The sequence below is a fragment of the Bos javanicus genome, chromosome 14 (assembly GCF_032452875.1).
Source record: "Bos javanicus breed banteng chromosome 14, ARS-OSU_banteng_1.0, whole genome shotgun sequence".
Taxonomy (NCBI): Eukaryota; Metazoa; Chordata; class Mammalia; order Artiodactyla; family Bovidae; genus Bos; species Bos javanicus.
In genome coordinates this window covers 55,825,764-55,837,511 of record NC_083881.1, presented here as the reverse complement: position 1 = coordinate 55,837,511, position 11,748 = coordinate 55,825,764, and the positions used below count along the sequence as shown (strand labels likewise).

At 36.9% G+C, this 11,748-nt stretch overlaps 1 long non-coding RNA gene across 1 annotated transcript in view; it reads left to right on the top strand.

Annotated features, from left to right (window-relative positions):
• LOC133260621 (uncharacterized) overlaps positions 1-11,748 on the top strand; it is a 305,372-nt gene that overhangs the window by 110,030 nt on the left and 183,594 nt on the right. The window lies entirely within an intron of this gene.

Here is an 11,748-nt window from a genome sequence, read left to right as displayed (position 1 = left end):
ATTCAAATGTATTCTTTTTAATGGCTGAGTAATGCTCCATTGTGTATATGTACCACAGCTTTCTTATCCATTCATCTGCTGATGGACATCTAGGTTGCTTCCATGTCCTGGCTATTATAAACAGTGCTGTGATGAACATTGGGGTACACGTGTCTCTTTCAATTCTGGTTTCCTCAGTGTGTAGGCCCAGTAGTGGGATTGCTGGGTCATATGGTGGTTCTATTTCCAGTTTTTTAAGGAATCTCCACACTGTTCTCCATAGTGGCTGTACTAGTTTGCATTCCCACCAACAGTGTAAGAGGGTTCCCTCTTCTCCACACTCTCTCCAGCATTTATTGCTTGTAGACTTTTGGATCGCAGCCATTCTGACTGGTGTGAAATGGTACCTCATTGTGGTTTTGACTTGCATTTCTTTGATAATGAGTGATGTTTAGCATCTTTTCATGTGTTTGTTAGCCATCTGTATGTTTTTTTTTGGAGAAATAGATTCAGTGCAATCCCTATCAAGCTACCAACAGTATTTTTCACAGAGCTAGAACAAATAATTTCACAATTTGTATGGAAATACAAAAAACCTCGAATAGCCAAAGCAATCTTGAGAAAGAAGAATGGAACTGGAGGAATCAACCTGCCTGACTTCAGGCTCTACTACAAAGCCACAGTCATCAAGACAGTAAGGTACTGGCACAAAGACAGAAATATAGATCAATGGAACGAAATAGAAACCCCAGAGATAAATCCACGCACCTATGGACACCTTATCTTATGGACAAAGGAAGCAAGAATATACAATGGAGAAAAGACAATCTCTTTAACAAGTGGTGCTGGGAGAACTCGTCAACCACTTGTAAAACAATGAAACTAGAACATTTTCTAACACCATACACAAAAATAAACTCAAAATGGATTAAAGATCTAAACATAAGACCAGAAAATATAAAACTCCTAGGGGAGAACATAGGCAAAACACTCTCTGACATAAATCACACCTGGATTCTCTGTGACCCCCCTCCCAGAATATTGGAAATAAAAGCAAAAATAAACACATGGGACCTAATTAAAATTAAAAGCTTCTGCACAACAAAGGAAACTATAAGCAAGGTGAAAAGACAGCCTTCAGAATGGGAGAAAATAATAGCAAATGAAGCAACTGACAAAGAATTAATCTCAAAAATATACAAGCAACTCTTGCAGCTCAATTCCAGAAAAATAAAAGACCCAATCAAAAAATTGGGCCTGTTGTTTCATCCCTCCAAGATGCAGATACAGGCCTACCTGTAGCCCACATGGTGCCTTTGTACAGGTTAAAAACGGCACACCCACTCTGGGTGGCTATAGCCCCCCAGATACTAGGCTTGGTTTTGAGAATACCTTATTTCTTTGCTCAGAAAAGGTACAGTATCTTTAATCATGTTCATGTTACCATTCATTTTCTCTATTAAGTTTTTATCTTCTACCAGCCAACCGCATTTCGACTTACAAGAATCACTTGCTCACTGTCACACAATGTCACCAAACAATATGAACTGCCTGGTAATCAATCAGACCTCTTTAATTCCTATTTTGTGCTGAAGAACACAATCTTGATGATTTCATAGATATAAAACAGTAATATTACTTTAGAAAAAGGTCTCTTCGGGAGAGACCATGGCTGAAGTTATTGAGAAGGAGAGGAGAATATGAACTATAAGATTCCATTGTCTGGGAACTGTGTGTGTGTGTGTTTTAGTTTATCTTTATTTGATTGATGATTGCTTTACAATATTGTTTTGATTTTTGTCATACATAAATATAAATGAACCATAGGTATACATATGTTTCCTCTCTCTTGAATCTCCCTCCCACCTCCCACCACCAATTCACACACCCCTCTAGGTTATTACAGAGTCCCAGTGTCTAGGAGTTTTTGAAATGAAAAAATATGAGAAGGAAAATGAAAGCTGTTGCTATTCTATATTCTTATGGACTTTTAAAACAAATTCAACATTTAGTAATGTGGCAAATAGGAAAATAGTACATTTTTCATTATTTACACATGTAATTTAAAATCTTTCTAGAAATCAGAAAATAAGCAAAAAAGAGGTAGTGAATGAAATGTACCCATTATAGCATACTACAAGATAGCTATTGATAGCATTTTATATATATACATATATTCTTATAATAATATATGCAAAATATTCCATAAAAATCATACAAATTATCAATGTGTATTTTGAAAACACATCAGTATAGATAAGCAGTTAGTTTGCTAGCTTAAGTTTGTCCTCTAATATTTAAATATATTACTTTAAAATGTTTCTACTCTGATTCTCTGAATCCAGATTCTACTGAAATATCCTAATGGGATAAGTATATTTTTTAATTGGGGAGATACATAGACATACACATGGAGAAGGCAATGGCACCCCCCTCCAGTACTCCTGCCTGGAAAATCCCACGGACGGAGGAGCCTGGTAGGCTGCAGTCCATGGGGTCGCTAAAAGTCAGACACGACTGAGCAACTTCACTTTCACTTTTCACTTTCATGCATTGGAGAAGGAAATGGCAACCCACTCCAGTGTTCTTGCCTGGAGAATCCCAGGGACGGGGGAGCGTGGTGGGCTGCCATCTATGGGATCGCACAGAGTCGGACACGACTGAAGTGACTTAGCAGCAGCAGTATAGACATACACAGGCACATATATTTTTAAAATGGGACCAGCTCTTTGAATTGTTTCATTTTTTTTAAATCTAGAGACTATGTCATGATCATCCCTATTTTTTTTATTAATATGAATTTTCACTAAAGTTTTTCAAAGGAGTGTAGAAATCCACATGATAATTTATTAGACCAGTCTTTCACTTGGGCAGATGTGCATCATTTAAGTTTTAGTTCAAATATGAGAGCGCTGCCATTTCTACCCTTGTTGGCATATCTTTGTGCACTTGCCTAATTGTATTCTTATTCTGGTTCTAACAAAAGGGAAGCTACATTTTTCCAGGTGACCTTAATTTTACAGGAAGTCATAGAATACACTTTTCATTTTTTTTCTTTTTTTTTAAATTTTATTTTATTTTTAAACTTTACATAATTGTATTAGTTTTGCCAAATATCAAAATGAATCCACCACAGGTATACATGTGTTCCCCTTCCTGAACCCTCCTCCCTCCTCCCTCCCATACCATCCCTCTGGGTCATCCCAGTGCTCTAGCCCCAAGCATCCAGTATCGTGCATCGATCCTGGACTGGCATCTCGTTTCATACATGATATTTTACATGTTTCAATGCCATTCTCCCAAATCTTCCCACCCTCTCCCTCTCCCACAGAGTCCATAAGACTGTTCTATACATCAGTGTCTCTTTTGCTGTCTCGTACACAGGGTTATTGTTACCATCTTTTTAAATTCCATATACAGGCGTTAGTATACTGTATTGGTGTTTTTCCTTCTGGCTTACTTCACTCTGTATAATAGGCTCCAGTTTCATCCACCTCATTAGAACTGATTCAAATGTTTTCTTTTTAATGGCTGAGTAATATTCCATTGTGTATATGTACCACAGCTTTCTTTATCCATTCATCTGCTGATGGACATCTGGGTTGCTTCCATGTTCTGGCTATTATAAACAGTGCTGCGATGAACATTGGGGTACATGTGTCTCTTTCCCTTCTGGTTTCCTCAGTGTATATGCCCAGCAGTGGGATTGCTGGATCATAAGGCAGTTCTATTTCCAGTTTTTTAAGGAATCTCCACACTGTTCTCCATAGTGGCTGTACTAGTTTGCATTCCCACCAACAGTGTAAGAGGGCTCCCTTTTCTCCACACCCTCTCCAGCATTTATTACTTGTAGACTTTTGGATCGCAGCCATTCTGACTGGTGTGAAATGGTACCTCATAGTGGTTTTGATTTGCATTTCTCTGATAATGAGTGATGTTGAGCATCTTTTCATGTGTTTGTTAGCCATCTGTATGTCTTCTTTGGAGAAATGTCTATTTAGTTCTTTGGCCCATTTTTTGATTGGGTCATTTATTTTTCTGGAGTTGAGCTGTAGGAGTTGCTTGTATATTTTTTATGTTTGATGTATGCAGTTTTGTACACTTTTTATGTTTGATGTATGCAGTTTTGTAGTCGAATAGAATGTAAACGTACACATTTTGAGTATAAAACTGGAATTTCAAAGTAATGTCAAACTGTCATCAGGTCACTTTGAAAGTGGGGAAGCTAGCAGGTGAGGTTAAGTGAAAAGGTGTGGAAATGGCAATCCACTCCAGTATTCTTGCCTGGAAAATCCCATGGATGGAGGAGCCTGGCAGGCTACAGTCCATGGGGTCACAAAAGTCGGACACAACTGAGCAACTTTTCACATTTACTTGTATCATCAGGGTTTCTTTAATGGAGAAGTTTGAGAAGCATTTAGGATAGCTTTGAAAGAATTTGTAGATCAAATGGAATTTCCATTTTTATGATTGTTTTTTTCCACATGGCAAGGGCTTCCACAGTGGCTCAGCAATAATGAATCTGCCTGCAGTGCAGAAGATGCAGGTTAGATCCCTGGATTGGGAAGATCCCCAGGAGAAGGACATGGACACTCCAGTATTCTTGCCTAGAGAATCTCATGGCCAGAGAAGCCTGGTGGGCTACAGTCCATGGGGTTGCAAAGAGTCAGACACAACTGAAATGAGTGAGCATGAGCATCCACGTCATGAATGTTTCCCTTAGCCCTATATCTGTTAAAAACGGTGTCAATTTGTTTGTGGGTGGTATAATCTTCCATTGATTATAATATTTAAAGATATAGTTTACAAAGAAAAACAACCAGGACACAAATGTCTACCATGTCAACATTTCTTTCTTCTCATCTTAACTTAAGTCACCATCTTGAGGTGTTCATATACATAACCTCTTTGAAGCCTTAGCTAATTTTCAGTTAGTACAAATTTTGTTCTTCTTTCTCTGACTCTATAAACAGGTAAAAATTAAAGTGATTTTCAAACTCACTCTATGAGGGTGGTCAGACCAGCTGTACCCAAATGTAAAAAAAAAATTATTTGTGGCTATCCAAATTTATTTTAAAATGAAATCATCACATTCTGCATTGACTTTGATTAAGAAAAAAATCTGTTCTAGCTTTTCAGAGACAGCTGTCAGCCCAACCACAGTTGGAAATGAATATTGTTTTGTGACCATAGCAATGAGAACTGTTGAATGTGCAGTATGGTGGAAAATGATCAAATAATAGTCAGAATTCAGTCTTGAAAGGACAGACATGTCCTTGTAATTCCTTGAATTATAATATGTCCTTTGTAATTCATTGAAGTGCCTTTTCATGTCAGTCTAACATTTTGTTCTTCATGCATAGTGGTTTAATGATAACTGGAGTCATTGTACAAATGTTTTTAAACTACAATTATGTTATAAACTCTAATAAATTAGGTAGATTATAGAATGGACTCTCATCTTTATATCTCTAGTACTCAACACAGTATTGGCATAAAAAGAAACCCAATAAAAGTTCTTAAATAGATAAAATGTAGTATGCATGTGTGCTAAGTCACTTTGGTCATGTCTGACTTTTTGCAGCCCTATGGACTGTAGCCTCCCAGGCTTCTCTCTCCATGGGATTTTCCAGGCAAGAATACTTTGAGTGGGTTTCCATGCACTCCTCCAGGGGAAATGCAGTATGTGATCCCAAAATTATGATACAAAATTAAAATATACACTTCAGAGATGATTCCCCTGATTTAATCAACAGTAACTGAATGCCTGCTATCGGCCAAGTACCGGAGATACAGTATTGAGTAAACCAGACAGAGTCCCCAATCCTTGTATCCAATAAGGGTAGTATTTGTGTTGCTAAGGAGATGAGCATGTTCCTAAATCCCATCTTGTCCTCTCTACCAAGAAAAGGAATCTGTCTCACCAGAATTTTCGTAAATCACAACTGGACACGCCAGCATAGAATCATACTAAAAATCAGTAATAAGAACAACTTCACTCCTACAATTCCTCTTTCTCTGTGCTCTAGTGATACTGGTCATCTTTTTGTCTTTGGGTTCCTTAAGCACTTTCCATTCTTAGGCCTGTTGTCTTTCTCCTTCCACCTAACTGGGACAGTCTGCCTCTTATCTTTTTGCTCAGAATTTGGGTTGAGTATCGTCTTCTTAGAGAGGTCTTACCTGTTTTCTCCTCCCCAATTTCAACTGGTCATTTCCATCCCAGTCACTCTGTCACGTTATAGCAATGATAAATTTTTGAAATTACATTGTTTATTTATCTGCTTTTTTTATTAGTTTCTGAATACAGAATATAAATTATAAGAAATCAAAGACTTGCCATGAAAGCAAATCTGTCTGTTACCCACTATATTCCAGAGCATAAAAGAACAACCCATCAATTTTATCTAGACAACTAGGTTAAGAAAACATTTTTTTTTCCATTTTTGAATAACAGCCATATGTGAGACACTGGAAATACACAGTTCAAGGGGACAAAACACTAGTTATTATTTTATATTAAGAAAACAAAGAATTAAAATTAAAACAAATTCAAATAGTAGAGAAAGATATGGAAAGACATGTAAAAGTCTCCTTTTTTTCCCCACTCTCAATCTCAGTTACACTTCCCAGAAATTTAACTTTTAACTTTCAAACATTTCTGTTTTAAATGGTATTAGCAGTTACTACTGGGACTCTAGTAACTTACTAATATTTATTGATTTATCATAGTTCAGTTCAGTTCAGCTCAGTCGCTCAGTCATGTCCGACTCTTTGTGACCCCATGAACCGCAGCATGCCAGGCCTCCCTGTCCATCACCAACTCCTGGAGTCCACCTAAACCCATGTCCATCGAGTCGGTAATGCCATCCAACCATCTCATCCTCTGTCATCCCCTTCTCCTCCTGCCCTCAATCTTTCCCAGTATCAGGGTCTTTTCCAATGAGTCAGCTCTTCACATCAGGTGGCCAAAGTATTGGAGTTTCAGCTTCAACATCAGTCCTTCCAATGAACACCCAGGACTGATCTCCTTTAGGATGGACTGGTTGGATCTCCTTGCAGTCCAAGGGACTCTCAAGAGTCTTCTCCAACACCACAGTTCAAAAGCATCAATTCTTTGGCACTCAGCGTTCTTCACAGTCCAACTCTCACATCCATACATGACCACTGGAAAAAACATAGCCTTGACAAGACAGACCTTTGTTGGCAAAGTAATGTCTCTGCTTTTTAATATGCTGTCTAGGTTGGTCATAACTTTCCTTCCAAGGAGTAAGCGTCTTTTAATTTCATGGCTGCAATCACCATCTGCAGTGAGTTTGGAGCCCAGAAAAATAAAGTCAGTCACTGTTTCCACTGTTTTCCCATCTATTTGCCATGAAGTGATGGGATCAGATGCCATGATCTTGATTTCCTGAATGTTGAGCTTTAAGCCAACTTTTTCACTCTCCTCTTTCACTTTCATCAAGAGGCTCTTTAGCTCTTCTTCACTTTCTGCCATAAGGGTGGTGTCATCTGCATACCTGAGGCTATTGATATTTCTTTGGGCAATCTTGATTCCAGCTTGTGCTTCCTCCAGCCCAGCGTTTCTCATGATGTACTCTGCATAGAAGTTAAATAAGCAGGGTGACAATATACAGCCTTGACCTACTCCTTTTCCTATTTGGAATCAGTCTGTTGTTCCATGTCCAGTTCTAACTGTTGCTTCCTGACCTGCATACAGATTCCTCAAGAGGCAGATCAGGTGGTCTGGTATTCCCATCTCTTTCAGAATTTTCCACAGTTTATTGTGATCCACACAGTCAAAGGCTTTGACATAGTCAATAAATCAGAAATAGATGTTTTTCTGGAACTCTCTTACTTTTTCGATCATCCATCAGATGTTGGCAATTTGATCTCTGTTTCCTCTGCCTTTTTTAAAACCAGCTTGAATATCTGGAAGTTCACAGTTCACGTATTTCTGAGTTAGTATCTTACCATAGAAGATGAGGAATTGGTATACAGTTGTCCCCAGTCCCCTGGGTAATGGTTCTGGGACAACCCCACACACACCAAAGAGCACTGAGGCTCAAGTCCCTTATATGAAATGATGTAGTATTTGCATGTAATTTATGCACATCCTCCCAAATGTTTTAAATCACCTCTAGATTACTTATACTTTGCCAAGTGTAAAGCAAATTCAAGTTTTTCTTTTTTGGAACTTTTGGGAATTATTTTTTGGAATATTTTTCATCTCTGGTTGGTTGAATCTTGGATATAGAACTTGTGGATACAATGAGCCAACTGTACTTTCTCTACATTTCCTTCTTTATGTCCCTTTTCTCAATATTGCTACTTTAGTACTCATGATTATTCTCTCAGTATTTAACAATAGATTTAAATCCCTTGATTAACCCAACTAGATATTGTCTAATTATGATAATTATCAAATATTGGGCAATTAACTTTCATACAGTTTCTTGATACTTTCTTCTCATCTGTTCATAATATTTGCCATTGCTTCTTCATTAGCAAGGTTGTAATATTTGCAATCTGTAGGTTGATTCTAATATTTTAACCAGTACTTTAACCACCATTTGTGAAAGTATTGTTGTGTGAAATTTCTCAGATATGTAGGAGAAACCCTAAAACAATGCCGCTATCCATATGCTTCTCTAAGGATAATGTTTTAAGAGCAAAGTTCAGATAAATTTTCTTATGTCTATCAATTGCTTAATTCACATCACATTTTAGTTAACTTCATATTTGGATCATTATTTTCAAATACACTTTTTTTTTGGAGTTTCTATTTGTTTTTCCTTCTCATTGGCTAAAGAGATAATTCACTTTATTATGTTTTAAAATTTTCCAGTTTCTGAAGTGCAGTTGTCTAGTGGAATATACTTTTATCCTGAAAATATGATTCCTAGAGCCTTCTGTCTGTTGCAGTGTAAATTTATTCATTTCTAATTGCATGACCATAATTATGGGATTCATTTTCATTGTATTATGATTTGGTTCCACCACTTTTTAAAAAAAAAGACTTTATCCATCTTGCCTCACAAACTTTATTCTGCCTATGTATATGTTTAAGTTTGTTTTTTGTTTGTTTGTTTCAGAGAATGAGAAATGGGATATAAATTCTTCAGCACATGTAGATCTGAAAATTATTTCATTATTTCATTTTGATCATTCTTGATGATAACCTGGTTAGTAAAAAAAAAATATATATATATATATATTAGTTAGTAAAAATATATATATATATATATTATATATATAAATATATGCCAAATGGTTTTTTCACAATTCTAAAGGTATCTTTCGGAGAAGGCAATGGCAAGCCACTCCAGTGTTCTTGCCTGGAGAATCCCAGCAACAGGGGGGAGCCTGGTGGGCTGCCGTCTGTGGGATCGCACAGAGTCAGACACAACTGAAGTGACTTAGCAGCAGCAGCAGCAGCAAAGGTATCTTTCCTCTGGCTTCTAGCATCCATTCTACCTGATTGGAACATCTGATCCTGATCTTATTCATTTTATTTTATAAGTAATCATTTTATAAGGAATTTTGTCCTAAAAGTTTAAAAATTTCACCAGGATGTAAACAATTGTAGGTTTTTTTCTTTTTCCCATTTATTCTCCTTGACCCACGGGAGGGACTTTCAATCTGAAGATTAAAAACTATCTTTAATCTGGAATTTTTTTGTTTATTATTTCCTGCTATTCATTATCTCTGTCCTCATCCTCATGCCTTTTGGAACTTTTAGTATAATGATTTTGTAAGGGACAAGCAAATTGGTTTGAAACCCTCACATTTAACCATAAACAAACAAACAAAAAACAACTCTTATTCTAGATCTACTGTGGAAATCTGAATTTATCCTGGATCTGCTCTTTTTTCCCAACTCTAAGACCAACATCTTGGAGCCTACCTAGGAAAATTTTTGACATTCTAACTGGAGACAAAAGTTCCAGCTAACTGCTAGACTGGATTGGAGAGAGGCCCAACAGTCCAAAGTGTTTTTAACTAAACGCATTGATAATTGATTCAAAGTCCAAGTAAAACTTAGACCTAGAGGCTCTATTTGGGACTCTTAAGATGGCTCCCTTGTGCTCTATTCCTTGAAATTTCCCTTGCTCTTGTGTTTCCATTAGAATGATCCATTCAAATTTTGTCTCCCAGAAATATGTCAAAATCTTGACTATGTACATGACATACTCATTTTCAGTGCTGGCATGGATTTATTATTTTCAATAAACTTTTTGCTGAAATTTCAAGGTAGTCTTGAGAACACAGAGAGGCAAACAATGCTCAGTCTGCCGTAGTGAACCAGACATCAGCATGTGACAATTAGTTGCATGATTTTGAATAGTAGTTTTAATGTTGGAGTATTTTTATACTATTCACATCAGAATCATTCAGTTTGCCATTATTTAAAGTGCAACACATTCCTTTTAGCTGGTCCCTGAGCCTTCCTTCAAGCTTCGCAAAACATAAATATAGTAATAATATGGTAAGATCTCCTACTTTGTTAATTAATAAGAGCTAATCTTTGTTGAAGCAAGTGATAACTTTCTGAAAGACAGAATTTGGGTGGAATTATATAGAGATAATAACACAATAGAGTGGTTAGTGCTATGGTGAAGCCAGAGAATTGCTTTTTTTAATTTCCTTCTTCATCGCCACAAATGCTCAGTTTCTTTGCCTTTGAGGCATGTCCAGAACAGTTTTTCCTCTGCCAATTAAAGTATTCTTTCTAGTCTTTCATCTATCAAGTTGTCTGGTTTCAGATTTTCAAGTCTTATCTGAAATTCCAAATTCTTCATAAAGGTTTCCTTTAGTTAATTTAATTTCCTTTAGTTAAATTTTAAGTTAAAATTTTCTCATCCTAACAAGGATAATTTCTGTTTTATTATATTTTAAAATAGCTTAAAAATTAATTAATTTTTTTAATTAGAGGCTAATTACTTTACAATATTGTAGTGGTTTTTGCCATACATTGACATGAATCAGCCATAGGTGTACATGTGTCCCCCATCCTGAACCCTCCTCCCACCTCTCTCCCCATCCCATCCCTCAGGGTCATCCCAGTGCACCGGCCCTGGGCACGCTGCCTCATGCATCGAACCTGGACTGGTGATCTATTTCACGTATAGTAATATACATGATTCAATGCAATTTAAGACGTATAATTTACATAGCATACAATTCACCCATTAAGGTGTTACAAGTCCATGGCTTTTAGTATATTCAGACAGTCATGTATTGGTTGTCACAGTCAATTTTAGAACATTTTTGTCGCTCAAAAAGAAACTCTAGAAACTTCCCTGGTGGTCCAGTGGTTAAGAATCAGCCTTGCAATGTAGGGGACATGGGTCCGATCCCTGGTGGGAGAAATAAGATCCCCCATGCCTTGGAGAAGCTAAACCCACACACCACAACTACTCAGCCTAGGTGGCACAATTAGAGAGTCCATGTGCCACTAAGACTTGATGGAGCCAAATAAATGAATATTAAAAAACTCTGTACCCTTAGCTATCTCTTTCCTATTCCCTCATCCCTTCCACCACCCATCCCTAAGCAAGCATTAGTCTACTTTATGTCTCTATACAGTTTCCTGTTCTGAAATTTCATATGAATGGAATCATATAATATGTGGACTTTTGTGACTGGCTCCTTTCACTGAGCATAATGTTTTCCAGACGCATTCAAGTTAGAGTATATATCAATACTTCATTCACTTTTATGGTCAAATAATAGCCCATGTCTGTATATTCATTTTATTTATGCATTTAC